The sequence below is a fragment of the Eubalaena glacialis genome, chromosome 17, assembly GCF_028564815.1.
Source record: "Eubalaena glacialis isolate mEubGla1 chromosome 17, mEubGla1.1.hap2.+ XY, whole genome shotgun sequence".
NCBI lineage: Eukaryota > Metazoa > Chordata > Mammalia > Artiodactyla > Balaenidae > Eubalaena > Eubalaena glacialis.
In genome coordinates this window covers 16,630,715-16,647,213 of record NC_083732.1, presented here as the reverse complement: position 1 = coordinate 16,647,213, position 16,499 = coordinate 16,630,715, and the positions used below count along the sequence as shown (strand labels likewise).

The 16,499-nt window shown below is 38.7% G+C and overlaps 1 protein-coding gene across 2 annotated transcripts in view; it reads left to right on the top strand.

Moving 5' to 3' along the window:
* Positions 1 to 16,499, top strand: part of EYA1 (EYA transcriptional coactivator and phosphatase 1) — a 322,481-nt gene that overhangs the window by 227,283 nt on the left and 78,699 nt on the right. The gene's annotated exons all lie outside the window — the stretch shown is intronic.

The following is a 16,499-nucleotide window of genomic DNA, read 5'->3' as shown; positions in this document are numbered from 1 at the left end:
ACAACCTTTGAGGGGCCCTTTCAAATGCAAGTCTCTCCATCTCTGGAAGTTTATCTGCTATGTTTTTATTTTTTTTTTTATTTTTTAAAATTTTTATTTATTTATTTATTTATTTTTGGCTGTGTTGGGTCTTCCTTTCTGTGCGAGGGCTTTCTCTAGTTGCGGCGAGCGGGGGCCACTCTTCATCGCGGTGCGCGGGCCTCTCACTGTCGCGGCCTCTCTTGTTGCGGAGCACAGGCTCCAGATGCGCAGGCTCAGTAGTTGTGGCTCATGGGCCCAGTTGCTCTGCGGCATGTGGGATCTTCCCATACCAGGGCTCGAACCCGTGTCCCCTGCATTGGCAGGCAGACTCTCAACCACTGCGCCACCAGGGAAGCCCTCTGCTATGTTTTTAATATTTCTTCCCCTCCATTAATTCTTTCTGGAACTCTTAATATTGCATGCTTAATTTCCTGAATTGGTCTCTAACTAGGTTTCTTACATTTTCTCTCGCACTTCTTGCATCCTTAACTTTTTAAAAATGTAGTCTTTCCTTTCATGGATTAGAGGTGAGCTCTTATCCTCAAAGCAGCAACGAGTTTTTTTCCTTTGCCTTTTATTCGTAGAGCCAAAGCCCACCGTGTCAGGTTAAAATGGTCTTACACTGTAAGGCTCACTTCTGTGATGTGATCACAGTGTTAATTCTAGGCAGTTATCCCAAATCGTGGGGGGGGAAAAATGTAATGGATGCTAATTTAAATTTTAACTATAGGGTGGTCTTGTAAATCTTAGCAGATGACCCTCCTGAAAACTCCTTTAAGTGTTTAGTTGTTCTGCCTTTTCTCTTAAATGCATGCAAATGCTGTTTTATTCTCGAGTAGGAAGTTACATCATTCTTAATCTTGCATTACAACTACCTGCGCATCTCCACTATAAACATTTTTATCTTTGATTATCTTATTCCATTTACCTTTATTTTAAAAAACTCGCTTGATATAACATTCTTCACGCAGTTCACATGTGTAAAAACAGTATTCATAGAACCTCATGTATGTTTTTCTTCTGTCTTTTAATTAGATTTCACATCTATATAATCCCACTTAAATAAACTGTTATAGAAGGTATTGAATGTCCTGTAGAAGTTATTGTAGAATTTTCTTCTCTACTTACATTAACTTCATATAGGTATCAAAAGGAAAGATAATGGCTTGCTGAAATTTAGGGATATCTTGTGTTTTACATGAACCATCTGGGTCGTGCAAGCTTCTCAAGGTCCAAAAGGAATTTTGAAATGAGGATAGCTATGTGAATGAGAAATAGAAAAACTCTTTAGGGTCTGTGGAATAAGAGATTGAGAAAAGGAGACAGCAGAATAATTTTACTTAATTCATGACATTTTGGTTGTGAAGAGAAGAGAATAAAACAAACTGGTGAAGACTTAATCATGTTTCTTAAATTCAGATTGATTAGAGCTTTAAAAAAAGGCCATTTGGACATACCATAAAACTTTATCTCTGAAACTTGACATTGTTCTAAGTGAATTTTATTTATAAAAGGGATGCTGTGTGAGAGAGTGGGGATGAGTGGACACGAAGCCACGCCAGATGGGAAACGATGCGAAATTATAATTTTTGAAAGGTATATATAATTTTATTTTAAGATTGAATGATCTATCTTAGGTTTTATTTGAATAAATGCTTAGTGTTTTAGGTACTTATTTCAATTTCAGTATCTTTGTGGCTACAGAATAGGAATGAATTGAAATGGGGAGAAAATAATATTTTTCAGATTTTTTTATATTCACCACTTCCCACTAAAACGCATGTGTAGGGATCAGCCTTTCTTGTCTTACATAGTTAGGAGTGGAAAGTTCAGTGAGTTTACACATTGAAAAAGAAATGTGGATTACTTTAAAAATTCAAGGAAAATTTAGTCTTTTTTTTTTTTTTTTTTTAAAGTTTGTGGTAAGATTGTGGATTCAGCCTAAGTTGTTTGGCATTAACTTCCCTTTCTTACTAGTCATGTGTAAAATTTTAGACTTATCCTTCTTGATGAAAAGTAAGTGTTGGTGATAAAGTACATAAAAATCATTAAACTAAAGAATTAGAAGGAATGATTTATTACATATAACCTAATGTTTTTGTTTCAAGATTGAAATAAAAAAATAGTTAAAATAATGAATGTCTATTTTTGTTGAAGTTATTTCAGGTGTTTTTTTTCTTTTAATAGTCTATTGGGTTTAAAGTCAGTATTTTCTAAAACTGGAAAGTTAAATTCTAGTCAATTATCTGATCTTATGTATGACCAGGTTTCTGCCTTTCAGTTTCATGGAATTATGCAGTACAGATGAATCCACAGTACATAAGTGCTTCCATACTTTATGATATCTGTTCTTTATTGTTCATAGAATCGTTATGTCATAATGAACAAATAAGATAGCCTTGTAAGGCTTTTTCAGGGCAAACGTAGGGACTCATTTATTTTTAATTGTGCATTTTAAAATTGGTATGAACAATACTAATCTTTCAAGTCCATGATATTACGCAGTATTACTTATAAATATGTACCTCCTCATGAATCTTAAGTTCAAAACTTATTTTAATATGTTTGTAATTAAATATTGAAAACTTTATCCTCCTTTCATTAGGCATGTGTAATACATTAAAAGTAACATAACTTGCATATGAAAGCTTACTCTCAAATTTTAAAAACTAAAAACAGTGCCTTTGCATTCATTTAAAAAAAATGAGTTTATTAGTCATGCATTGACTGTCTTAATAAAATACAATTTACATCATCTGGAGATATGTAAGAATCCATCTACTTGAGGAACATAGTGAGATTTATCTGATCATTCACCAATGTTTTAATTTACTTATTGGATTCAAGAAAATAGTGCCTACTCTTCAGCTAGCAGTGCCAGCCTCCCCACTCCCCGTTGAAGGACATCTTGGTTGCCTCCAATTTTGGCAATTATAAATAAAGCTACTATAAACATTTGTATAGGTTTTTGTATGGACATATGTTTTCACTCATTTGGGCAAATTCCTAAGAGTCTGATGGCTAGATTGTATGGTAGAAGTATGTTTAGTTTGATAAGAAGCTGCTAAAATGCCTTCCAAAGTGGCTGTATCATTTTGCACTTCTACCAGCAAGAATGAGAGTTCCTGTTGCTCCACATTGTCACCAGGGTTTGGTGGTGTCAGTTTTCAAATTTTGGCCATTCTAATAGGTGTGTTGTGGTATCTAATTGTTTTAATTTGCATTTTCCTAATGAAATATGATGTTGAGTATCTTTTCATGTAATTATTTGCCATCTCTGTGTCTTCTTTGATGAGGTATCTGTTCAGATGTTTTGCCCACTTCTTAATCAGGTTGTTTGTTTTCTTATTGTTGAATTTTAAAAGTTCTTTGTATATTTTGGATACAAGTCCTTTATCAGATGTTGCTTTGTCCCAGTCTGTGTCTTGTCTTTTCATTCTCTTAACATTACCTTTTGCAGAGCAGAAGTTTTTAATTTGAATGAACTCCATCTTATCATTTTTTTTTCTTTCATGGAACATGCATTTGGTTTTGTATCTAAAGACTCATTGCCAAACCATAGGTTTTCTCTTATGTTATGATCTAGAAAATTTGTGGGCATAGAGTTCATAATATTCTTTTTTTATCCTTTTAATGTCCATGGGCTTGCTAATGATGGACCCCCTCTTTCATTTCTGATATTAGTAAGTTTTATCTTCTCTCTTTTTGTCTTGGTTAACCCTCTAGAGTTTTATTAATTTTATTGACCTTTTCAAATAGCCAATTTTTAGTTTTATTGATTTTTCTCTGTTGTTTTCTGTTTTCAATTTCATTGGCTTCTCTGTTATTTAGTATTTCTTTTGCCTACTTCTTTTAATATATATAAATTTATTTATTTATTTTTGGCTGCATTGGGTCTTCGTTGCTGCACGTGGGCTTTCTCTAGTTGCGGCGAGCGGGGGTTACCCTTCATTGTGGTGTACAGGCTTTTCTCATTGGGGTGGCTTGTCTTTGTTGAGGAGCACGGGCTCTAGGTGTGTGGGCTTGAGTAGTTGTGGCATGCGGGCTCAGTAGTGGCTCATGGGCTCTAGAGTGCAGGCTCAGTTGTTGTGGCGCATGGGCTTAGTTGCTCCGCGGCATGTGGGATCTTCCCGGACCAGGGCTCGAACCCGTGTCCCCTGCATTGGCAGGTGGATTCTTAACCACTGCGCCACCAGGGAAGTCCCTTCTTTTGCCTACTTTTGATTTCATTTGCCCCTCTTTTTCTAGTTTTCTAAGGTTTGAAGTTTAGATGATTGATTTTAAGTCTTTCTTCTTTTCTAATATACACATACAATGCTATGGAGTTCCCTCTAAGCACTGCTTTTGTTGCATCCCACAATATTTGATAGGGTTTTTTTTTGCATTTTCATTTAGTTCAAAATATTTTTATTTTCATTATCATTGAAGCCCTCCCTTTCAAAGAGGTGTATATTTATAAACATCCTATTAGAGAAAAATCTTAGAAATTTGATGGTATACAGTAAGAATCATTTGTTACAGCCATAGTTATTCACATCTTCCTAATTAAATGGCTTTCAGTTCTTAGAAAATGTGTTTAGTTTCTGAGAGAAGGGTATTACATGGTCCCTTCAAATTCTACTATCTATGTAAGATAATTTTGGTCACAGTCAACTCTTTTTTTTTTCCTTATCCAAATCTAAGTAATATTAAAATTAAATCCAATATTACTTTAATTTTTAAATGATGGATTTCATTTAAAATTTCTTTTAAACTTTTAAAAGAAAAATTTCTTTTAAATTTTAAATTTCTTTTTAAAATATTTTTCTTTGCAAAGTTACTGATTTTCTTCTATGTTTAAAAACATATAGAGGTAAGAAAGAAAAAAAGAAAAAGACATTTTAGGATGTTTCCCTTTTGTGCTAATATCTAAACTCTCATCCCTCCTAGCCACTGAAGTGTAAAGAGTATATTATTTCCTTGTACTGAACCCTAAAATCTTAAGGCATGTTGTTACCAACATAATTGAATATGTTTTTTTTAAAAAGTGGTTAAAAAATAATTTAACCACTCGAGAGTTATTCATGAAGGAATTTTTTAATTGATTTTTATCAAAAGAACACTTAAGCCATTCTTTAAAAAATGTTTTTCTTTATCATATGTCAAAATATGAACACTCATTTGTAATCCAATTACTGTGCTATATTTAAATAATTTGACTTGAAAACATTTTTCTTGTCCAAAATCTCTTAGAACATCTCATAATAATTATGACAGTGATCATAATAATAATACATAGTAAAAACACAATTACTGTGTTTAGAGCTTTACATTATATTACCTTCAACCTTATGAATATACCCATGAATTAGGTACTATATGTCTCCATTTTACAGATGAGGAAAATGAGGCACATAGCTCTTGAATGCTCAGTAAATGTTAGGTGTTATTAAGTTAATCCGGAATTTTGAGGCCAAATTCTTATGAAAGGGCTATTCACCTGTAACATTGTATTTTTAAAATAGTACAAAACAATCAGAGAGAGAGGGATAAAAGTAAATGATAAATAATCATTTTAGGTTAATGTGAAATAAAAGCTAATTATGTATTTATTAGGAACGAATTTTAGCACGGATGCTATAGAAAAGTTCCTTTTTCAAAGGATTTGTTCATTTGAATTTCTTACAAAAAACTTGATGTTGAAATCTACCTTTTCATGCTCTGACTGTGTGCAGACAATTTACTGGTTAAGGTGATGTACAGGAATCTTGCCAATATTGAATTTCAAGTGACAGAGGAAAAATCAGTATAAGAGGGAATTCAATATGCATGGGAAACCATTTGTTCCCTTTGCTTCTTTGATCCTTGCCAAGGCCCAGGAAAGTAGAGCAAAGCGCATGAAAAACAGGGGAACATTCTTGTGCAAAGTGGCAGGAGCGCTCTGAGCTCTCACAGGAATTCTGTGTGACGGGATGAAAAACTAAACTGCCGGCCGTCTTCCCTGTGAATGTAGAAAATTTGGGCCACATCTATACTACCTAGTGTGTCTGTGTCTGTTCACTATAGATATGATCCTGAGGTTTGCAATAAGCTTCCATTTTAACTCCTATATTTTGCCAAGTGAGCAGTTTTGCAAATCTTTAGGCCATATTTGCTCCTTTCCACAGATGCCTTGTGGACTTTGGAAGAGTTTGCAGTTTGTTCAGCTCGAAAAGCAACTATTTCAGCAAAACAATTTTAACTAACATTTTAGAAACATTTGTCAGCAAAACAAATATTTGTATCTGAAATAGCCAGGCTATTGAGATGTTAGAAAACAAAACAGATGTTTGTTTGGCGTTCTCGTGTTTGGTTGTCTTGATGGCATTTGTTTTCTTTCTTTTTTTTTTTTTTTTACCCCCAGGGGATGTACAGTGTTAACCTTAATGAGATTATAAAATTCTTGGAAATAAAATTCACTCTTTTTTTATATTGCCAGGAATGTAGTAAAAATGAACTGCCGTACCTGTGAATTTTGGACTTGTTTCTAAGAAGTGAAAAATTCACTGTTTTAGCATTTACCCATTTTGTGCCTCGTTACTGGTTTCACTAATTTTTTCAGTTAGCTGGCATGAACTCAGGATGCCTTAGAGTCAATTTTAGTACACTTGGATTCCAGTATGTCATTCTTTCTGATATTTTTACATAACAGATGATTTGAATATAATAAAAATCAGAAAGCATATATTATAGAGCTAATTAAATTAGTTCACTAACCTCCCAAACATTTATTATTTCATCTTCTATTGTAGCTAATTGAGTCATTGTTTTTGTAAAGTATTGGGATTAAGCATCCTATGGAGCCAACACAAATCAATGTAATAAGTTCCCTTGTTTAAGTGGAAGGACATCAGCATTTACTGATTCAATATTTTAATTGGAGATTGCTGGGGAAAAGGACGTAGAAAGTTACCTGTGTTTGCCATCCCTCCACCTTATTTAATTGGGTTTGGATGGTTTAGCGGATGAGTTTGGGATTAACTTTTCAATAAAGGTAGTTTTGATGATTAACGGCTATCAGTTTTATTCCTAGCTTCATAGCCAAAAAAAATTTAAGTTTAATGAATGTCTTTTAAATTTATTGAATAATAACAAAAGAGCATGGGACAGAATTATAAAGGTCCACGAGGGTTTACAGAGAAAAGTAAAACCGCTTTCATCTTCTACACCCAGCTCCTTGGTTTCTTTCAGCAGAGTTTCTTGTGTATCCTTCTACGGATACACTTTGCTTATATAAACATAGACATAGCACCTGCCCCTGAGTACTTTTTTTTTTTTTGCATATTCAAGTATGTATACTTTTAGTTAGTTTTCTTTTTCCTTAAAGATATTAGAATACTATACATACTATTCTGTACCCTACATTTTTCTCTTAGTAATATACAGAGAAAAAGTCAATATGTAGTTTTGTTGTTTTTTATATTTCATATCCAAACATAACAATGGCGAATATATTCTGGGCACTTACTATGTACCGAGCAGCATTCTGAGGACTGTTTGTGCATGACTTGGTTTGTTTCTACCAGGTCCAAGAGGATAGGCAGTGTCATCATTATCCCCATTTTACAGGCAAGGGAAGCTAAGGAGAGGTCAGCTGCAGTGCTGGATTTAACCTCTGGAAGCTTGGCTTCAAACTTGAGTTCTTAATCAGGAAAGCATACTGCTGCTTGAAACCACTGGGTCTGAGATTTCAAACAAGCGGAAACATGAAAGTGTAAACAAAGAGTCACAAAAGGTAGTAGCTATATGGTGTTCATTTTCTTTAATTATTCATAGCATATATGAGCATAATTCCTCAGCAAAGGCATCTGTTAGGAGGCATTCAGTTAAATATATGTTCAATGTTTGAACGAGCTCTACTTGCTAATAAAAATAACGTAGGTCTATCTGAAATTATAGGGACATGGTATGTAATATATCTAAGGTGATCTTTTACTGTATTTCCTGAATTATAAGATCAGTTTGTGGGTCTCTTGAATGATCCTACAACCAGTTGTACACTTTCTTTCTTATCTTCCACTTTCCTGCATCTGTTCTGTCCTTACTCGCTATTTATCCTGTTTAATAATTACCTACTGTGGACCTGCTTAGGAAACGATATTCACAACAGCCCTTTACCCTTTCCTTTCCCTGCAAGGACCTCATTCTCTACCTTGCGAACTTTTTCTTTTTTTGTTCATTTCTCCACTCACAGCTCACGGTTGGTGAGTGTTAAGTATAGGGATAATGATATTCTTGTCTCAAGGGAAGCCATTCATTTTAAAGTGAAAGCAGGCATCTTAACCCAGTACAATCATCTTCCAACACTTTTGAAAATATTTACGTGACCCCCTTTAGAAACTTTATAAAATTAAAATTGCATTTTCTTCAGAACCATTATGTAAGACAAATTTTTCTATTTTTCACTTTTATGTAACTGCCGATATTTGAGTACAGTTTTCTAATGTTTTACGTTGCGTGTGTGCAGTTTTCATTTGGATTATTGATTGACTTGATAATCATGGATTGGTTTGGAAATCATGTCTACCATTGTTTCTGTGAGAAAATAGCTTCTGAGTTTCAGACAGCTTATGTAAAAATATTTAGAACGTGGCTGATTTGAAAATTGGCAACTCTTTTCTATCTACAAATCCACTTGAGTAACTTTACCTGGAGCAGTTGAACAATTTTAAAGTTAGAAGTGCCCTTATAGATTCTGTTCCCTAAGACTTTGACTCTACTGATTATGAATAAGGAATCCAGAAAGGTTAAATTTTTCCAAAGCCGCGCGGCCTGCCGTCAGCAACATGTCTTTATGGCAAGTTGGAGTGGCAGCCTTGGGAGATGTGACGTGGTATGGATTTTCCCACACTGCCCCAGGCAGCACTGCTATCTCCTGAAGATGGAGATGGATGTCCTGTAATGAGTTCCAAGGTGGAATCAGTTAGGGACACAAGTTGTCAGGTTTAAAGTTATCAGGGTTCCTTTACATTAAGTCTTTTGTGATCCTTTGATACAGTAATATTCACTGAGAATTGAATATAATGCACAGTGTTTCCTAATCACACCTGCCTGGGTACCACTCTCTACCCACCCCCACAGGGCATATCTGTGAACTTCTCTTGGGCACCACACACTTCCTTGGAATATAATTGAGAGAAACTGGAGTCGTACCTAGGGATTCGGAGTTGGGCTAACCCAGCTTGGAATCCTGCTTCTGTCATTTACTCCGGGCACATCACTTAGCTCTTTAGTATATCAGTTTTCTATGAAATGAGGATAATACCACTCTTGTGTATAAGATGAATGAGGGAATGAAATTATGTGGTGGCCGGCAAAGTGACTGACAGATACTAGGCTTTCAGATAATTCGTTTCTTCAGCTATGCATTCAACAGACATGTACAAATGCTTGCTGTGTGCCAGGCACTGTGCCTGGTGCCAGGGACATAGAGGTGACAAGAAAGGCAAGGTCCCCAGCCTCAGGAGCTGATGAGTTCTCTCCTCTTGAAGATGACTGTAGTGCGTTGCGCGTTGTGGTAATTTCAGAGATAAAGCCCTCAAAGTGTGTCTCACCTGTTTTCTTCACATAGAATGACTGTCGGGGATTTAAGCCAGAGGTTGAAGCATGTGAGAAGGATGATAGATGTTTCTACGAGGTCGTTCCATAGAGTACTGGAGAGTGGATGATGGCCTGACTCCTGCGATGATAAAGTTCTCTTAATTTAGTCACTAGACCTTGTCTGAGGACCTAATTTACCTGCGTTAGTAATTCGTGAAAGGGAAGCAATAGTCATGGAAGACAGATAGAGAAATCAAAGCAGTTCTCTAAAATTAATTAATACCTATTGGTCTCTGACTTCTGGTTACTTCTATGAGACTAGTCGACAAGTATACTTGCCTTGGCTTATTTTACACAAGTTTTTATGGGAGGATTCTATGACCGATCACTTGAAGTTATCAAAGTTTCTTTAAGTCTTCTCTTATCCTTTGATGAGGTAATATCCACTGAGGGTCTTATATGATGTAATGTAATTTGTTCAAGGCTTTGATGAGGTTGGTTGTTTGTTTGTTGCCAAGATAGATAGCTCCCACTTTAAAAATCTCCCAGTATAAAATTGGCATGTCACTTTGGAGGCTTGTTGGCCCATTACTTTGTAGGTCTCTGTGGGTCCTAAATAGCTTTGTGAGGAACATCACTGGCGTTCCCTCAGGGCTGCGGCCTTCCATCTGGGAATCGTCCCTGGACATGTCTCTTAATTTTCATCATTTAATGATGATGGGAACATCATTTCCATTCTCAGTGCAGCTAACTTAGTAACAAAGCTCGAGTCTCCCTCAAGCCAGCAGCCAAGAATCACTCTCCTCCAAGTAACTCATCAGTATAACCTCCTCCCTCATTGCCGTCTGAAACCCAAGTGGAAACTTGCTTCTGTTAGCTGCCAGAAGGGTAAATAATGGCCTCGTTCTTCTAGATATTTTCAGTTTTACCCTTAAGATAAGCAAGATGCCTGCCGTCCATGTTCTGTGCTCTGAAGCGCCGAGTCAGCCGTATGGAGTCCAGTGTAATCAGCCTTAGGAGTCAGAATCTTGTGAAACGTGCTGTTTTATTTACCAGGAGGGTATGTTCCCGGCATCACACACACCCTTCTCAATGATCAGTCCCATGAGGTGTTTCCTTCTCGTTTCTGTAGAGAAATTGGTTTGGCTCACCTTATCTGCCCCATGAGTCTTTGAACTATTTGTGCCTCTGCCTGTGTTGACTGCAGACTTAGGGCAAGCAGACCTGGGCTGACCACTCTCCTCCCAGCTTTATTTTATTTACATTCCCCACTCCAGTGTTTCGTCTAATGCATTCGTTCATTGTTTCAAAAGACTGCTATAGAGTTATCGTGTATATATTTGGTGGGTATCTTAAACCCTTTTTGGAGAAAGGTAGGATATAAATTACTCAGAAAATAAAATAAAGAATTTAAATGTTTTATTCAATAAGAATAAGGGCCAGAGAAAAGATTCACCACAACTACTCATGCACCTGTTTTGCAAACTACATTACAACCATCTTTTAAATGCTGCCATTTTGGTTAATGTACGCACAAAAATCTCTTCAGGATTCTCATAATAATAGCCTCCCAAGAGCACACATGTCTCCATCTCTTCTTCTCTCTGCCCAGAGTCTCATACCTCTCCGTCTAATTCATAGGCTTGTATTCATTTCAGTTCAGTTAACTTATATAAAGAAGCATGTTGCCAATTGTAATATGTTTCCCAAAGGTAAGAATTCATTTTCTCTACCTCTGACATCATTTTCAACTTCTGTGGTTTCTTTTCTTTTCCATCCCCGATGACATCTTAAATGTTCTGAGCATTCTAAGAATTTTCTTTCTGAGGGATCTCTTTTCTTTCCAGCTTCCCATTTAGTGTTTTCCCTAATGTGTCCGTTTCAGTACATTTGTTCATCTAATTACCTCCCTTGACTCAGCTGTGATGTTGAGAAAGGTTATAGAGGAAGCGCGTTTCTGTTGAGATTTATTCCTTAATCTTGCCATTAAATTTTGTTACATTGTTCCTGTTCCAGAATTGAAGGAAGGGCAAAAAGCATGGTTTCTTCTACTGCCACCTGTGAATGAGGATTTGATGATGTTCTCCAACATGCCCTTAGCTCATCATTGTGCATCTCTTAATTACAAAGTACTCTTAGGTTCAGTGGGGATACAGAGAGCAACAGGGTTATTCTCTGTCCTCAAGGAGCATTCTGTGTGAACAGTCAAACCTAAGAAAGGTTGAGTTGAAACAGTGTAGTGCTAGGAGAAGCAGCAAAGTGCTCCAGAAGAATGCAGGACCAGAGATTTCTTATGTAAAGTGTTTGGGAAAAAAACTAATAAAGGAGGTAAAATTTATCCTCAGCATCAGAAGATGGGAATGAGTGAGGGACAGAGGATAGGGAAGGGATATTCATCCAAGGCTGGAGATAGAGACCCTTTTCAATGAGCTCAATGATGGTATCATTTCCATCGGAACAAACTTAAAGTATACTTACATTTCACTGAAGGATGAACAGCATTTCTAAGCTGGAAGATCACTTTATGACTGTCTTTACCGATAAGATACCTGAATCCCGGGAGGTGACTTGGAACAATTCACTTCACAGGACGGCACTAACGCGTTGTACAAAATTCTGCAGCATAAAATTATCTTACCTACTCTTCATAATGGTGTCATCCTCATTTTACTGTTGGAGAAGCTGAAGTCCAGATAATGTGCAGATAATTATTTAAATGACAACTTACCGCGCCCATTCAGATCATACTCTCTGGATTTGTAGGTTACACTGTCCACTGTGATGACATTTGAACTGCTTAGTTTTCCATGTTCTGTCCTGTAAGTTAAGAAAAGTGGAGGTGGACCAAAACCTGCAGGATCCACCCCCTCCGTAGGTAGATTATTTCCCAAACATTGAAAGAGAAGAAGGTCATATTTTCAGAGTCGGTGCAGGTTCCATAATTGATGTGGCCAAGCCTGGGTCCTGGGCAGGTCCCCTCCCCCAGCCCCAAACCTCCAGGAGAAGGTGGCGGCCAAAGCTCCCCATCCAGGAGCCCATCAGAGGCTGGACCACCTGACGCTGTTCTCATCACTGCAAAGCAAGGCTTGTGGCATAGAGAAGTGACGCTCTCTCTGAGAAAAGTCAAGGCATGTCCAGTTAAGTGTATGAGGCAGAGAAGGCAGGTAGAATGAGAGAAGTCATCTCAAAGCCTAGAGGAAGCCCTGTTCAATCTACCCTCCACTTTTCAACCCAAATATGGTGGCCTCACTTTTCTTTTACTGTGAAGGGTAAGGTCTACCCCTAGCTCTGCACTGGATGAAGTCAGCTGACCCCAGAGGATGGAATAAGGAACCGAGTGTGTCTGAGTTCTCCTTCTGTCAGATCCTCCCTGAAAGAGCGTGACGCCACATTGATAAGTACTCACTTACGACACATTCCTTAAGAGAGTGTTTAAAATTAAATTTTACCCTGCGGATTATCGGTGATCATGTGCATTTTGTGAACCAGGGATGGTCCATGTGCCAGGTTGTTAGTTCATTCAACAACAAATGTTTTTTGAGCCTCCGGAATGTTCCAGGCTCTGTTCTTGACACGGGGGACTCAGCAGTGAACAAAATGAAGTCCGTGCCCTCTGGGAGTTTACATTCTACCAGAGCACACAGACAATAGTAAATATAAAAATGCATCTAGTTGACAGAAGTGCCTGGAAGGATGACCTGGTGTGTAAAGAGAAGAGAGTTAGGGCAGGTGAACTGTTTCAGAAGAGTGGTCCAGCAGGGTGACATTTTAACAGACACCCGGAAGGGGTGAGGAAAGAACCACCTTGATATCTAGGGGAAGAGTGTTCTGGGAGAGGAAACAGAACTACCAAGGCCTGGCGGGGGGGCCAGTGTGGTTGGAGCCCATTGGCAGAGGAGAGTGTCGGGGCTGAGGGTGGCGAGGTAGAGAGGCCAGATCACAGCAGGCATGTGGGCATGGGGCAAACTTTGGCTTTTATTTTGAGTGCGGTGAGAAGTGTTTAAGCAGAAAAGTGACAAGATGTCATGACATTTAAAAGGAATCTGTCTGGTTGTTGGGCAGAGAATGGTCTGGGGCAGGGCAAGACGGGGAACGGAGCCATCACGTAAGAGATGCTTCCAGTGGTCCAGGTGAGATGTAATGGGGGCCAGGCTTGGTGCTTGCGGGGGAGGTGGTGATGGCAGTCAGACTTGAGAGGGATTAGAGGGCAGTCAGACTTGAGAGGGTAGAGCTACCACGATTTGTCAGTGGATTAAATGTGAGAAGTAAGAAGAGAGGAGTCATGGGTGACACCGTGCTTTGGGGCCCAAACAGCTAGAAAAGTGCCTCTGCCATTTATTGACATGGAGAAAATGGCAGGAAGAGAAGGTGGCGTTGAGGACATCAGGATTTCCTTTTGAGTTTGAGATGCCTGTTAGAAATCCGAAGGGGAGATGGCAAGTAAGTTGTTGGATAAATAAGTCTGATGTTCGTAGGTTACTTGAGGGCCTAAATGTGTCAGTCAGCAGAAATGCCACTTAGAGCTGACGTGCCTGGATGAGTTAAGCAGGGCAGCGAGTGTGAACGCAGAGAGCCAGAGGAGGCATGCGGCCAAGGGAGGTAAGCATCCACGAGTGAGGTGTGATCCACTGTGTGTAATGCTGGTGAAGGCTTGAGAAAATGGACATCGAGACTGTGCCATTGGATTGGACAGAGTAGGGATGCTGGTGGCATGTTGGAGAAAGTAGCGTGGTTGGGATGGATTCAAAAGAGAGGGGGAGGAGAAGAAATTGATGCAGCTAATACAATTCTTTCAGTTATTTTCTCTGTACGCTATAGGGTAATAGAGAAATGGGGCAGAAACTAGAGGGAGAATTTGGGGGTATTTTTAGGCAGGAAATATATCCAGCCTGTATACCTAGGTGAGTGATCCGGAAGAACACTGGCTGAAGTAGGTGACAGGGGGCTGGGGTCTCATGCCCAAATGAGGGGCTGGCCTTGGGAGTGCAGAAATTCATCCATCCTAACAAGAGGGCAGGAGACTGTTCCTGAAAAGTGCTGGCAGGGGGTTTACCCAGGCATGGAAACTGTGGAGAGTGGGTGCTTCTATTTTTTCAGTGAATGAGGGGGCAGGTAGGCAGGATTTTTGCTTGAGGCTAGAAGGAGACTTGGTCCTGAGGGTCAAGGTGTCCCACGCTGTCGCTTGCGATGCCTCAGTGTGTCATGAATATAGGCAGCACTGAGGTTCTGTGAAGGCAGGAACCGCCATCCGGCTCAGTTGGGTCCCCAGTGCTTAGCACGTTGCCTGGCGCAAAGTAGGTGGTCTGTCTCCGCATATAATCCTGAAGTGGCGTTTGCTCCACTGGCTCAGGGATTCGTTCGTGGCAGCCACAGGCAGGATGGCTACATGGGTTGTGGGCCCTAGGGCACAAAATGCAGACCCTTTGTTCATAGATCAAGACTTTCAAAACCACACAGCAGAGCCTTCAACCACGTGCAGGGCCCATCTGAGCACAGGGCCCCTTGTGACCACTCAAGCCACAAGTCCATGGAGCTGGCCTGGTACACAGTTACCAGTCGAATCTGATCAAGCACATCCGTGGGCAGTAGGCCAGGGGCACTGGCCAGAGCTAGGACTTCCTGAGAAGATAGCATTACGTGTTTACCTTTCTCTCAGAAGTTTAAGAAAGAAAGATCAAATCCAAAAAGAGAAGCTGCTGGCATCACAGATGGAGAGAGGTGAAGGTAGAGCAGATTGTAAGAAAGTGAGCGGAAGATGCATCAGAGCTGTTTAGAAACCTTTATCACCAAAAACATTTGCTAGGGGTGTCTCCTGAGTCAGAATTCCCCAAATCACAACAGTGGAAAGGGGAAGGTGGGAAAAACTGAAACTCGGCAATAGAGTTTACAGTCCATTATCAGTACAGATGTGGCATTAATGACTAATTTAAAAAGAAAAGACATAAGAAAATCCTCCCCATTTATTCCTCGAACTCCAGCAGAGAAGGACAGTATGAATGGAAGATTAGATCCAGGGCAAGGATAAGATGACCAATTTTTAGCTGCTTTAAAATTGACTTGTTTCAAAGATTGCTTTCAAAAAACAATCTATAAAAATCTTTTTGAAGACGTTTTCCAACATTGTTCCCCTTTCATTGGGGGAAAAAAAAAAGCAAGTTAGCTGAATGAGTGTGTGTATATACGTCTGTGCTCTGCTGTGAGCATTTGTCTTCTATGGTAGTGACTCTGTCACCGGGCAGTGCAAGCGTGAAGTTTAGGCCACCACTGGAATTTCTTTAGAGTCTGGAGAGTAATGGGAATTTTGGGGAGTTTTTTATGGTCTGAAACTACTTTATTTTCATTTTCATTCAGGATGACTTCAATCTGCTAATAAGCGAACATCGAGAAAGATCAGGAACATTAGTTTAGAACATTCGATCAAGAACAATTAGTTTACTTGTTATCCAGTTTTATATCTTTAATTGTTCCCAAAGTAACACGAGCCTTGTCAACTGTATTTTTTTAAGTGACAACGTTAATTTATTCTATTTTACTGTCAAAGACTATCAAGCTTTAAAAATAAATGTCAAGAGCCTAATCGAATTTAATCAGGTCTTTTTACCAAATGTATAAATGTCTATTGTACATTGTATGCAGTGTTCACAAATATACATTATATATAATGCTTACATTGACAAAAGATCGCTAGCTCTCTGTCTCAACACACCATGTCAAAATGGACATTGACTGATTTTCCTCTTCATGAATAGGAAGCAATGAATACATGAATACATAGCAATCATTATCTCAAAAGAAGTATCAGTGCTTACCAAGCGTGCTACAAATTCAAACTGGTCAGAAACCATTGTCAGAAAACTTCCAGGAGTATCAGTTTTCAACTCTGAGGATCTCTGACTAGAGAGGTTGATTCCAGGCTGACT